The following is a 15,070-nucleotide window of genomic DNA, read 5'->3' as shown; positions in this document are numbered from 1 at the left end:
TATTTGGCTCATAATAAACTCTTATTTGACTCAGAAATTGTTTCTTGTCATTTGTAGATCTCTCCTCCACCATTTAGAGTTGTAGAATAATCTACAGCGTTGGTTTCTTTTTAAAAGTGCGATGGTCTGACAGGTCAGTCTACTTAATTGCTAAAAACTTGATGGTTTCCTTCTTGTTGATACTAGGATCACTATGGAGGAGAAATTGGGTTTCTTCTATACATGTTGTCACAAATTAAGGACAGTACTACTTTCTAGCCCTGTTCAACCCTTAGAGATGAGAATATTTTGATAGTTGAGTTGCTAGTAAGAGGATTTGGACTGTAGAGATGCATTTCTAGTCAGGGATATGTTTGTTGTTAGCCAATTATACTGTCCTTCCATAATAAGATTGAAAGCTGAGATATGCTCCTGTCATAAATAAAGACTTCACTTGTGCTAAGACTGATACTTGTTCTTATATTTAGGTAAAAATAGTCGGTCAGCAGCACAAGAAAAATGGATGAGTTTTACTAAATTACTACTCTATTTGCAAAACATCTGTCCTATAAAGACATTTAGTCAATTAAGTTAATACATTTGGTTTCTGCCGGTACATGACTTTGACAGTTCTTGAAAGATATTGCTGGGAGCTTGTTGTTTTGCTTCACATGATTAAATGGAGTATTGGAAGGCTCGATTGCGTTCTTTCTTGATTTTTGCATTTAATGGAGTTTTGATTTGGTTGATGTTGCCTTTGGGTATTTTTGTAATTTATATTTTGGATCTAGGAAGCATTTCAAGTTTAAACATGATATTAGCACTTTGAGTCTGAGTGACCGTGCACATTTTTTGGAAAAAAATGAGTGGCCATGAACATGTGTGCGCCTTTGAGCCGGTGATCACGCCGTGCAAGTAGTCATGAAAAAATTTGCTTTTACCATCCTCACAGTTTGCAAATGTAAGGCTAAAGTCAGCTGAGATTTTGACAAGGTTTTTATCAATTGTCCTTGGATGGAAGTCAATTCTAAAAAAAATTATCAATTATTGTTTCCTATGATCATAACTTTGTTGGTGCAGAAATTGTTATTAAGAGTCAGATGTTAGTTTTGAATATCAAAGTCATATTGTGCTTATCTATTGAACATGTTATGAACCTCGGCTGGCTGTTTCACTGTATCCCTATTTTCATTCCTGACCAGCTGAACCGAACACTGCATTTGAGACAACCGGTTTAATTCCTGGAGAGATAACGGAGGAAGCATCGGGTTCTATTGACTGACCAGGATCCACTCGATCCTAGCCTGGATCATATACTGGTCTGACACCAATACGGTGGTGCCGAACGAGGCCTAATTTGCGACGACAGCTGGTAGCCGTGCTCCCTGAGGAAAACATCAACAAATGCACCGCCATAGTGATCCTAGTATCAACAAGAAGGAAAACATCAAGTTTTTAGGAATTAAGTAGACTGACCTGTCAGACCATTGCACTTTTAAGCCAAACCAAAGTTGCTTCTTGATCTAGTTCACACCCACTTAGGAAGGCCTCTCTATTCTCTTTGCTTTTGATGAAAACAGCAAATGCCTTTGCTTTTTCTTCCTTTGTCACTTCCATCGTGCTCAGCATGGATATACACCTTTTGATAGAGAAGTCATTATCTTGAGCAACTTCTTTTTCTTTGGCTAGCTCTGCAGACTCATCCTATACTTGCTTAGTCCTCATGTCTAGGTATCTCCCCATCATTTCTTCAATCCTTTCACCCTTGTTCTTAGGCCTCTTTATTTGCTTCTCATGTTTTTTGCTTGATGTAGTAGTAGTAGTTCTTCGCTGCCCGCTTCTTTCAACATCTATGATCTCATTTTCCCCCCATTTCTTTCATCAGCAACCTCACTTGTTTGCATCTCAGTGACTAAATCATCGTCATCTAGTAGCTCATGGACCTCATTGTTGTCCAAGTCATCTACATCATGAATTTGTACAAGTGGTGCTTCCTCTTGTGGTGGCTCAAGGGAAGTGATATTGTACGTACCTTCAGCCAAATGACCTACACGATAACTTTTAGGTTAGTTCATCAATCTATATTTTTTTAATTCAGGCAATCTTGTCATCTAGATGTCTCAAATTAGCAAGATACTCTAGTAACTTAATTCTACATCATGACAACACAAATAAGAACATGGATGTAGAGTTGTTGTTTTAGACAAGTCAAGTGAATCACATGATAACATAGAGTAGCAAGATATAAAACAAATATAGAAAGTGAACCTACCATCGTAAAGCTCTCCCAAAGCATCAAATAATGGAAATCTTGCCTTATTGTTGCGGAATTTCTTGATTTTAGGGTATGTCTGCACATTCAAAGAGAACCATTGATCAAATATGAGGTTATCACTATGAGGATATCCATAGAATTACTTCAAGAAATCAACTTACCACTTTGAGGTTAGCCCACAGAGCTGGTGTTCCTTCAACCACATGCCTAGCTATCTTCATTCCAGGTGGCCCCACTCTGCTGCCTTGCCTCTTTTAGCATCCTATAGTCTCTCTTTAGTTGCACTTCTTTGTCTTGAATCTGACTCTTTGTGTAGTTGACATACTTGTTCCTCAGATGGAACTCCTTCACCATCTTATTCCACCCTTCTGAGTCCAACCATTGTCACCTCTGTAGCCACTATCTTTATACTCATGGAGAATGTCTACCAGGGACTTCTCAAGGGCCGGATTCCACTCTGCTCTTTGCTTTACTACTACATAAACAATGGTCAGACATCAGGTTACCAACAATCAGCAAATAGAAATAACAGTTTACAGCAAAGAAACAACAAATATCAGTTTAAAGGTTACATGTTTACTAAAACTGCTATAATAGCAGATGGTGGCATAAACTATGCAGCAGAGAAATACTTCAAGAAACTTCTTTTAGTAGCAAATAACAGTAGAGAAATAATAGAGAATTAAACACCATACCTCTTGGAGAACCTCCAGCCTTCTTTGCCTTACTGCATTTAGGAGAAGCCTTTTTCTTAATGCCACTTGGGTTTGCTAGGAACTTGTGCAACTTTGGTGATGCCCTTGCAATCATATTGAGCTTCAGGGAGCCCTTTGCAACCATCGCTGTCAAATATGACACAAGCCTATTCACTTATTACAAGCTTATTCACTTATTACAGGCCAAGCTTATTCATGACAAAAGCTTATTACAATCTATTTAAAGACTAATTTAAATACTAAAAAGAAGTCTCTGCTTAATTACAATACAAGCTTATTACAATCTTGTTAACTTATTAGAACATATTCAAAGACTAATGTAAATGTTGCTGGTACTGAACCCACATTTCTTGGGCTATGGTGTCTCTTAAAGTGTTGCCTTGTATTGAACCCACATTTAGGTCATCCAATTCATCACCACTTGGTAAAACAACATAGGTACTTGGAGGGATATTATCCGGTTGATGATCTAACCATTCCTCATCTCCATGAAGTAATCGGATCAGATTATGGATGACGGCAGCAGCTATAGGTATCTTAACTTGATTTTCCAACATATGGAATGTGGCAACTTTCAAAATGGGGAAGCGCTTCTTAAGCACCCCCAAAGCCCTTTCCACATGGTTCCTCAGCAGTGCGTGGCGGTGGTTGAAGAGCTCCATTGGGTTCTGCGGCCTCCGACGTCCAGACCCAAATTCTTTCAAATGGTATCGAACTCCTCTATATGGAGCAAGGAAAGATGGAGTATTCGCATACCCTCCATCAACTAGATAGAATTTTCCTAGAGGTACTTGGAAGCCCTTGCTCATAGCTGATCGTAGCACTCTAGAATCTGTAGTTGATCCCTCCCATCCACTAGAAATGAAAGTGATGTTGAGATCGAAATCACATGCCACCATCACATTAATGCTTAGTGTGCCCTTCCTATTTCTAATCGGAGAAGCTTTCTCAAAGGCTATGGAAACAGGAACATGAGTTCCATCAATGGCACCTAGACAATTCTTGAAAAATGCATAGAATCTAGGATTCTCTTGGATTTTTTGATGCACTTGATTAGGATTGGGAGCTTGAAGGAAACGACGAGAGAGTGCAGGAATGACCACCTTGAAGAAGTGGTTGATGTGATGATGAAAGGTGTCATTGTTGTGCCCAAAGAACACTTGGAGATCCTCATATGAGGTATTGTGACTTAACATGTATAAGAAGAAACCCAACTTCTCCTCCACTGTGATCCTAGTATCAACAACAAGCCTTTTCCTTCTAAGATAAGTTGCCAATTCTGTAAAGATGTGTGGTTCCATCCTAAATGCAACTTGACAGTTCTTGACATGTCCCTCGAGGAGTCTACGAACTTTAACCTCGCCTGTTTCTTCTGAAGTATGGCGTTTTCTCCTTTCTCCCCATCTAATAGAACTCATAAGATATAAGGCAGGGAAAATAAATGGCATCATGTCATCATCTTCCTCCTCCCTCCTCTTTCTAATGTGATCTCGCAGTGATAGACTCATTGTAGAACTGAAGCATATAATTTTATAGTCATAAAGAAGCTAAATATTATTAACATGTCATAAAGAAGCTAAATATTCTAGTGTACCTTTTGGAGTTGATACCGGATCCCACAAAGGCGGAGGTTCACCTTCCCCAACTCTAAATGGTGGTGGAGAGATCTACAAGTAATAAGAAAAGGTATATGTTAAGCAAAAAACCACGTCAAAAAACAAATGGTGCTGACATGTTGACAACTCAATATCTCAATGCAAACATGGGTGTCACAATTAAGCCTGCAGTGCCAAATTCGGCCCAAAAAGATTGCATCCACATACTACTACCTTCAAGCCTTCAACCCAAAAAAACCTAGAAAATTTGTAGTATAGTCATCTTAAAAGTTTTTTTGACCGTGGGTGAGCAGTGAGCTACCGCAAGCAACTTCAGCCAAATGCTTTCACTGAAATTATCGTTAGGTGATTGTGGGATACAAGTGCACTCACTTATGTCTGAATGTTGTATATGGCTGTGTGCACATATAATCGATGAAATATCAGCAAGTGCTTCTGGGCTTTTTCATGAGCAAATGCCTGCACCATTTGCCAAATTGACAAAGGCTCGCTTTGTGCCTAACTATTAGTTAGCAATAACTCCTGAAGTTTTAGGATCTCTAGTAGTCAAGTATATGTGTCTTTTCTAGTGCTGCTCTGCATAGAAGCATTCTCTGTATTTTACTACTACTTACTCATCAGCTGGACTATTATTTAAATACTTTGTTGCTGCAATTTGAACAATGATGACACTCACTAGCCACTGCGAGGATTTAGTGGAATTGTACACTAAAAAAATCAGAGACCAATCTATTGCAAAAGGCAAGCAAGCTGAAGAAAGGAATTATCAGAAACATCATCCTGCAAGTCAGTGCTTGCAGTTTGCAAAAGCAGGATAGGAGAGGAGCATCTTTTTTTGGCAACAGATTGTAAAAAATGCCTTTCAGATAAGACATACAATTTTTTTGGCACATCTGAACATAAACCATAAATGATTAAGCTCCTCATTGGCCTCACACCTTGTGGCCTCGTTTATGCATCTACTGCTGACAAACAGATAGTTCAGCGTAGCATCGAGTTGAAGTGCTAGTGTTCCAATCAAGGCCTTTTGAGTCATTACTCTAGTACTATACTATAAGTCATACCATCATAAAAAAATCTAGGAAATTCGGTTTGTTGAGCTGCTACTGAGGGCAACCAAACACTCGCTGCTTGTTTATCTACTACTATAGTCACTGTCTTTTAGTTACAGACACACTTTTTTTGAGAGAAAAGTTACAGACACTTCACTGGCAGGGTCAACTCTACCGGTAACTGCATAATCTGCTACTTTGGGTGGCAATGGCAACTGTCAAAGGAATAATAACACGATAATATTGTTACTGAAGGAATCATATGATTGGAGGTAGGTGCAAGGCACACTGAACCTCACTGCAAGAGCAGATAAAAACAGGAAAGGACAGGGTGGATCATGAATCTCTCAGCTCAAGCTTACAAAGACCAGCATCGCATTTGCCAACCAATCACTAGATAGCAGATAGATCTCAGCAGACCTATGTCAAATCAATTATGTAGGCAACCGTAGACCCATCCCCAGCCTGCAGTCCCCAATTGCTTCACTCGCCTGTGCCAAGACCTAGGAGCATCAAGAGTGGCAGGTCAAGAAGGAAAGGAAGAGCCAGCCAACCGAGGGATCAACACATCACGCGAGACCTAGCGACTATCTAGCGATGGATCCAGCGCAGGCAAGCAAGAACCTAGCACCAGGGAGAGGACGGGGCAAGGAAGATGAGGGCAGTGCTTACTGGCCAGAAGGCAGCGGAGAGCGCAGCGCCGTGGCCTCGTGCCACGCCATCGCGTCCTCTCACGATGCCCTGCGTCATCGCGTCCCCTTGTGGTGCCCTGCGCCGTCGCGTCCCCTCGTGGTGCCCTACGCCATCGTCTCGTACTGCAGCGTCGCAAGTCGCGTGCCGTGCCGTCACCAGGATAAGTTCCGGACGTAGGAGGGCCCGTCTCTGTTTCGGGCCAAAGAGTATAGGAAAAGGCCCGGATCGATCAGTTTCGAACCGAGCCTATTCGATCCGGACGGATCAGGCCGCGATCCGGGCCGTTCCGGGCCAAAACGAACGAGGCCTGAAGCCGCTGCCCAATTCGAGCGAGGCATTCCAGCCGTCGGAGGTGAAGTCGCCGGTTGTGTTTATGATGGAGCCGGTGCGCATGACGCGCACGAATTCACCCGCCAGAGAGATCTCGGCGACCCGGAGGCTGCCGTCGCTGAGCAGCAGCAGCCGAGGGGGGTCGTGGCTCCTGTCACAGGTGAGGTTGAGCCCCGGCCAGTAGCAGTGGGAGGGCCCATAGCCGAATGGGTATGGCACACTCACGTTGCCGCAGGTGGTGTCGCAGCCGGGCAGCCTGATGGGTGCCGGTGGCGGTGGCGGCGCGGCAGCTGCTGCTGTCGAGAGCTGCAACGACATCGCCATCAGCACCACCGCCACAGCTGCTAATAGTAGCACAAGTGGAGATGCCGGCGCCATAATTAAGGAGGACCGCAGGAGTATGTGCAACAAGAGAGAGAATGTGTGTGTGTCTACGACTTACTAGCTACGTCTGATGAACATCTGATGAACTGCCATTGTGGATTGTAGGGATGAAAACGGTAAGGATATTTTACGATCGTATTCGAGACCGAATTCGTTTAGAGGGGTTCACATCTGTCCGTATCCGAGTCCGAATATTCAACATCCGATACCGTATCCGTATCCGAATATTTAAATCGTATATTTATGATGTCGACATCTAATTGTATTTTATCCGACATGATTGATATTATCAGTATTTGAATCCGAATCCGACCAGAAATATGAAAACAAATATGATATAAGTGATATCCATCCGTATCCGATCCGTTTTCATCCTTAGTGGATTGTGCTACTACTTTACTGTAGTGATCAGAATGAGATGCGAGCAACGGGAGGGTATTTATATATGTGTGGTATATGGAATGGACATGGACTGCGTACTTAGCTAAGTTGCGCGTGTTCCAGGCCATGGCGAACTCGTTCCGACGACAGATCACCTACCACGCGCGTGAACGCACGCGGCTGCATTCTGGCCGGCCTGCTTTCCCAAAGCAGTCATTAACATATACTAGTTTGTTGCTGGTCGCGAGAATCGCACTAGGCAACTTAAACAAATCGACAAGCTTTAGCTACAGACCTGATGACAGTTTTATTTGGTGGGCATGGCGCGTGCTGTGATTCCTTCCGAGAAAGAAAACAGTGAATAATGTAAGGTAGGGCATAAGGCCATATGCATGCATGTGAAGGGCGTGATGATCAGAGGTAGACATGCAAGGCACTGGCCTAGTGTGAACCTGCCACGTCTGTCCGACCTAGTCACCTTAAAGATTGTTTAGTTAAAGTGAAATTATTGTAAGTTTTACTCAATTTATAAAAAAATATTGGTGTGTGTGCGTTCATATAGGAGTGAGTGTATGCTCGTGCATATGAGTGTTTGCGTTTGTAAGGGCACTCCTAGATATTAATTATGCTGTCACCTAAGCATTTTGCTGATGCGGTAAGTTTTAAAGAGAGAGAGTAAAAACTATAGAAACTGGGTCTAAGTTAGAACCATGTCTACAAGAGATCCAAGACATGAAGTCATATGATTGGTTAAGAATGGAGAGAGAATGAATGTGATTGGAGAAAAAATTATTGTATAGAAATTATTCATTGGAATCATAATTTCTATATATAGTGTCTATAGAAATTAATAGATATAGAAACTACATGTAGTTTCTAGCATTGAGAGTACCCTAACTGAGCCTCGCAAAAAAATTAGTACCATTAAAGTTTGTATTTAATAAATTTTCAAGGTATTTAATATATGTAACCTCGTAAATTAGCATGTAACTTATACTTATGCTCATATCTTTAGAGACAGCTACATCCATAGCCACCCCTAAAAATCAATTTCTAGAGATGATTGCATCTGCAACCATATCTAAAAATATGTGTAGCACTACAATAAAATCATAACATTATCAAACGAAGTCAGACAAAAATGAAGTTTATATTAAAGCTGTAGCTCTCCAAAGAATCTACAACAACCTTGCACGCAGTTCAAACTTTGTCAGTTAAAATCATGTAGGGCTCGCAAAATCTGTTTTTTGTTTATTTCTTCAAAATGACCTCTAATGGAGAAATGACCAATACCAAAGTTATAGATATCAAGGGATCTAAAACTTTGTAGTTAACTTTTTTATTTGAAATCATTTGCAGTCCAAAATTTGGTTTCATCAAATGTCTCACATTGTGAAATTCAAAATTTTAAAATGGCCTTGGATGGATAAAACTAAAATCAAAGTTGTAGCTTTCAAGGAGATCAACAACTTTGTGGTTCAAACTTTATTGATATTTGAATTAATTTAGGCTACCAAAGTTCTATTTGAAGCTCTCACATTTTCAAATTCAGAATATATATTTGAATGACCTCGTATGGAGAAACGATCAACATCAAATTTGTATCTCTCGATGGGATTGACAACTTTGTAATTCAAACTTTTTATTTAAATTTCATTAGAGTCCAAAATATTTAGTTCAAGATTCAGAAAAAAGAATAAACAAAAGGAATATATATCCACCGCTTTGTCACGACTGAATTTGGGGTGGAGTGTGGCTAGAGATGCTTGCTCACGCTAGGAAGAGGTTGCAGGTTTGAGCCCTGGCTGCTTACAGTGAGGTGCGTCTAATACTTTTACAATCCTACTTACACTATTACAGAATAGGTTTTTGGTCACTTGTCTAAAATGAACAATAATCTCGGCCCAATCAACGCCCGGAACAAAAACATCTTTACTCCCGGTTGGTGAGACTACTTCTGTTTCCTAGCTAACTTAGGGCAGCAAGCAACACGGTGCACTGGCCTGCACGCACACCTGATGAGCTGCTGTGCAATTAATCGAGCTACTGCTGCCGATCGACTAGTGTGCACTGCATTGGGAGGATCTGACCGTGGACGTGGACCCACTGATCGATCACTAGAGCTGCGCGTTCCCGGCCGTGGACCGACCGAGTTGGGATGAAAGATACCTTAATTTTCTCACCAGCTAAAGAAACAAAATTGTTCCGTTGGCTGGCCGGCGCAGTCCTACTGGGCACTCCTAAAGATATCTTTACATTCTTTTATTCTTGGCCGGGTGCGGTGATTCCTCCTTCTTGGATTGATAAATTATAAAAAGAAAATAGTGATGAACATATACCGTGGTCAGGTGCATGAATATATGTGAAAGGCTTGACCAGATTAACACACAGAAAGGCACTTTGGAGGAGAATTAGAATTAAAGTTCGGTGCTGATCTGCTCTAAATTTAAAACCCGTCTCTTGTGCAGCGCCTCCCTGGATGGTCGACGCACTACTAGCATAATAATAATGATTTTAAGAAGCAAAACTCTTTTTAATAGAAAGTTGTTTATTCTCTCGTGACTCGTCTTTGCGTGGCTCAGAGGCCCCCCGTCTCCACCAGCGCTATAGTCCTCCTCCTCCTCTCTCTCCTCCGGCATATCATCGGAGGCCGGAGAAAGTAGGGATCTATCGTTTTTTATAAGTTTTTTATTAGGTCGAGTCCTTAGGATTTGGGTCATTTCATGCTAAGTTTTTTGATATTGGGGATTTATCTCCTCCATCCTCCTCTCTGACGGCGGTAAGGGGGCAGGGTGTGGAATGATTTTTGTCCATATCAACTCTATTGAAGATGAGGGCGAACTACGGTATCAACATATTCACCGGTATGATGATATGGAGACTTTTATTTCTAGACGGTCACTACTGCACGATCGGGCATTAGCACCGGTCGGAAAGGGTCTGTTACCCCGGTTCTCAAGCCGGTGTTGCCCTTCCCGGACTAAAGGCCATCCCTTTAATCTCGGTTCGGGGAACCGGGGCTGAAGCCCTCCCTTTAACACTGGTTGGTTATACCAACCGGTGTTAAAAGGGTCTTTTTTTTCTTTTTTTTATTCATTTCTTCGGTTCTGTTTATTGTTTATATATAATAATAATAATAGGTCTGTCAATACATATTTTATGCTGATATAATATATATATATATATATATATATATATATATATATATATATATATATATATATATATATATATATATATATATATATATATTACACGCATATTAAGCATATATAAATATTATTATAGGCTTAGCTTTATAATTATGCTTTGTCTATAATAAAACGAATAGGCCACATCAATAATTAAATAGATGGCTATGTAAAAAGCTTTATATATAGTTTTATAAGTACAAAATTTGTAACACATATGTACATAGAGTTTTTTTCTCCGAATCTCTAAAGCCAATACAAATGATCATCGTTGTTTGGAATAAGAGTTTCGTTGCCGTTGAAGTGAAACTCGCCGTTTGGATTAATCACTTGCTCGCGGAGAAATCCTGCTATCATCTCTTGAATAGCTTTGATGCGGTCTTTTTGCATGACCTTTTCCCTCAACCATTCCGTCTTAATTTGAAATAAAATAAAAAAAGTATTAGTTATCTAAGTTATTCAATATAATTCAGGAGATAATAAAAAGAGACATGTAACGTACTCTGAGCGTCTCTATGGGTGTTTGATTGACGTGTGCCATCAAGAATTTGCACACGTAATAATAAAAAGAGACATGTAACGTTCTCTCCTTCTTGCTTAAACACAACTATACGATATATATAAAAAAGATTCAGGACCACGACAATAAGAAAGCTAAAAGTTAGCGAAAATTTGCTAGCTAGTACAACTTACTTGTGAATGAATTATATTAAGCGGCACTTTACAACCAATGAGATGTTCACGGTCAATAAATCTTTCCCAAACCCTATACACAGCCATTGTGGATCGTCAACTAATAATTACAGAGTCCATGATATTCTTCTAGCTGAGATCGACGTTACGTAACTTTGAATAATGTTTACCATTTGTTGGTAATTTTCTTGTGGTTTTCTCATTGAGTCATAGATTATCAACCGGTTCTTGGGAATTTCAATGACCATGTCCACTGAAAGCTGTTTACAGACATATATATAGTCAGGCCTATAACTATATAAAACCCGAATCGAGAAATAATTAGTAAAATAAAATGTGTATGCACTTAATAACTATATAAATCACTCGAAATTGTAGGGGAAGAGTATTTTTTGTTTTTCTTTTTGGTTCACGAAGAACCTCATAAGATTGGTGCAGACTTCTGTCTCATGAGATGTTGTCCACACTGCCTACGGAGCCTTGAAAACAATATAAGGGTCAACGAGTAGTTTAATAAAAAAGAAAGAAATACTTACAGACAAAAACAGCTGACGAGAGATTTGTCGAGAGCGTCGAGGTGACATAATTGGTGCAATTCTTCTAACTAGACGTATCTGAGGTCATCTCTACGGAAGTAGTGATGTTGTCGAATATGAACAGAAATCCAATTATCTCCCCTTTTAGACGCCCCCATGCACCACTTGTTTATTGCAAACATTTTGTGCCGAGCTCATGTAAATGCTTAGGGTTCATTAGACTTCTACCCGGTTCATATCTTGCCCTCCATTGATCAACTACCTCAGCCTTTTCAAATGTGTGACGTCCAGCAATGGCGGCAATGTCTTCAATATTAAGACCGCTCTATCCAAAGTAATGCTCAAGCGAATGCTCAGACAAGATTAAAGATTGCTTTGGCATCAAGTCCTCATTTGAGCCATATTGATTTGGCACAATCAACGGGGGCACCGGTTTTGATACTTTCCCGAGCTGTGGGACCCCCTTTTTTACTCTCTTTCTAGGCTGTGCAGACTTGACCAGAGAGCGCTCATAGTCCAAAAGTGCTGGCTTTTTCTGAGCTTCCCGCTGCTTCTTTAGGTGGTCCGCCACCTTCTTCCTTAGTTCCTCTGGCTTTACATAAAAGTACGGCTTTTCTGGGTTTCGCCGCTCTTTCACTTTGTAGTGCAATTTATCGAACCATTGTTTCAACTCAGCTTTGGATGTAATAGTTACCTCCTCTTCACTCTTTTCATAAGGTAATTTCTCTGGTGTCTTAGCTTTTTTTGCTCAGGCAGCCTTGTTTGGAGGTGGGACCGATGACTTCGGTCATTCTGGAGCGGACCGCTTCTGACTACCTCGCTTTGGAGGTGATGGGACCGACCGTATACTCTTTAGAGAGGGCGGTGCAGGTGGTGGAGGCGGTGGGGCTGATCTTTTTGGTGTTGGAGAACGCGGTGGAGGAGTTGGAGACCTAGGTGGAGGAGGTGGAGACCGCGGTGGAGGCGGTGGCGGAGTCGGTGTGGCCGCCGCAGGTGTTGGAGGAGATCCAGCATCGTCACCGCCCGCAACACTATGATGCGCTGGGGAAAGAACTGGACTTAGGTTGGAGGAGTCCCTACCGAGAAAACGAGTTCTGTGAGCAAATTTTATTTAAATGCAATACATAAATAATATAAGAAGTAAAATCACGCACAAACCTATGGTGAGGAAGAGGCGACAGTGACATTCTTGGAATAATTATGAAACGCTTGCGCCAACAAATAAATGTCTTCTCAGCTTCACCTAAGGTCTTCTCTCCGTCTCCCCCTTCTATTTCTAGAGGCACACTGCCACAACCTCTCTCAACCCTATCAACCGAGATGCTAGCATATCCAACTGGTATTGGTCAATTATGGATTCTTGGAGTTCTGGTTCGGTCGATAGGGTTGACAACACCGATAGCCACCTTTTTTGTTGCATTCCCATCTGGTACATGCAGCTCACAAGTAGTTAAAGCCTTTGTGACATCATCCACGGGGAAGTGTAGCTTCGTGTCCTCCTGAATGGTTGGTACTTCCATGGATGTGCAACTACTATTCAACTGGCCTGGGGGGCTAATGTTGACCTTAGGCTGTGATGTACCTTGCTCTTTCGTCATTTGAGTAAGTGCTTCTTGTACCTGCCTTTTAATCTCCGCCTGCATCCATTCTTCACAAGATTTCTTGCGCTCTTGTGACTGCATAACAAAAGCTTCCATCCAGCGGATCCACTCTGCCTCCTTGTCCTTCTTTCTTTGGCGGCTTTTGTAGGTTTCTCGATCAGCTTCGAATGAATGCAGCCACGGGACTGCCCCATAGCCTCTCATACACCCATCGTGCTTAGGATTTTTAAGCGCATACGTGAGTTCATCCTTCTCCCTGTTAGGCCTGAACTCACCAGACTGATCCGCCTCTCGTGCACGACCTAGTCTCTCTGCTGCTCTAGAGATTTCTTGGCCCCAAACTAGCGCCCCGGTGTCTGGGTCCACGCTTCCCCCATGACCATAGAACCAATGCTTGGAGCGCTCGCTCCAATTCTTTGCTATTGTCTCGGGTGTGACCCCCCTAGCAAGCATCTTCTGTTCCATTCGGTCCCACTTGGGAACGGCACTCTTATAACCACTTGATCCCATATGATGGTGGTATGTCTTTTTACTTGCATTCTCTTGGTTCCTAATGGCTCGTTCCTCGCCCTCTTCTGATGTTTTGTACTGCACGAAGTCATCCTAGAAGGCCCTTAGCTTTAAATATTGCTTGAGTTTGAAATTTGGGGTCTCGTTTTTCTTGACAAATTTATGGTACAAAGACTTTTTTCAATTCTGAAATAGTACCGCCATCTTCTTTATAGTCCAATCATAAATTCATGCCTTCAACTCATCAACGTTGGTATCAAAGGAGAAAACCACTGTGACGGCTTTCCAAACTAACTCCTTGTCACGATGAGAGACAAAACTGATTTTAGGGGCACCTCTCTTCTCTCTCCATTCACGAGCACTGATTGGTATTTAGTCTCTCACAAGGTAACCACAGTGACCAACATATTTAGTTGCATGTTCACCAAGTGGTCTGCCTGTAGCTGTCTCAAACTCGAAGATTACGTAGCGGCCCTCCAACGGCTTCTTTGGCCATCGTGGAGGTACGCTTCTCCCCGTAGAGGTCAATCCAGAGGGCTACACGTAGATATAGAATTAAAAATACTAAATTAATAACCAAGTAAGTCTAAACCTAATGTAAGAGATGCATTATATATGTTTACATTTACATACCTCGACGGTATTTCCTTCTTGTTGCACGACAAGTTGTTGCTCAAGCGCATTGCCCTCTTGTTGCTCACGGGCATTGCCCTCTTATTGCTCAGTCAAATTGTCTTGCATTATCTTGTTGTAATTAGGAAAGTACTAACTACCGTCGTCGATCATATTTTTAATGGCATCTTCCATATAATCAGGATCATCGTGAGGACGGTCGACCATTTCTATGTCTACAACCATACATATATATATATATAGGAAAACTCCTTTCTACTGGCTAAGACATTCAAACATGCTTTCATTCTCTTCTTTACTCAGGCCTTGTTTAGTTCCAAAAAATTTTACAAAATAGGAATAGTACCACTTTCGTTTGTATTTGACAAATATTATCCAAACATATACTAACTAGACTCAAAAGATTCGTCTCGTCAATTTCGACCAAACTGTTCAATTAGTTTTTATTTTCGTCTATATTTAATACTTCATGTATGCGTC

The 15,070-nt window shown here is 41.3% G+C and overlaps 1 pseudogene; it reads right to left on the bottom strand.

The window, feature by feature from the left end:
* On the bottom strand, positions 1,083-6,444 carry LOC8074310 (annotated as a pseudogene).

This window comes from Sorghum bicolor, chromosome 5, assembly GCF_000003195.3.
Source record: "Sorghum bicolor cultivar BTx623 chromosome 5, Sorghum_bicolor_NCBIv3, whole genome shotgun sequence".
Classification (NCBI taxonomy): Eukaryota; Viridiplantae; Streptophyta; class Magnoliopsida; order Poales; family Poaceae; genus Sorghum; species Sorghum bicolor.
The sequence above is the reverse complement of the archived record's forward strand: the minus strand, read 5'-3'. Positions and strand labels throughout refer to the sequence as shown.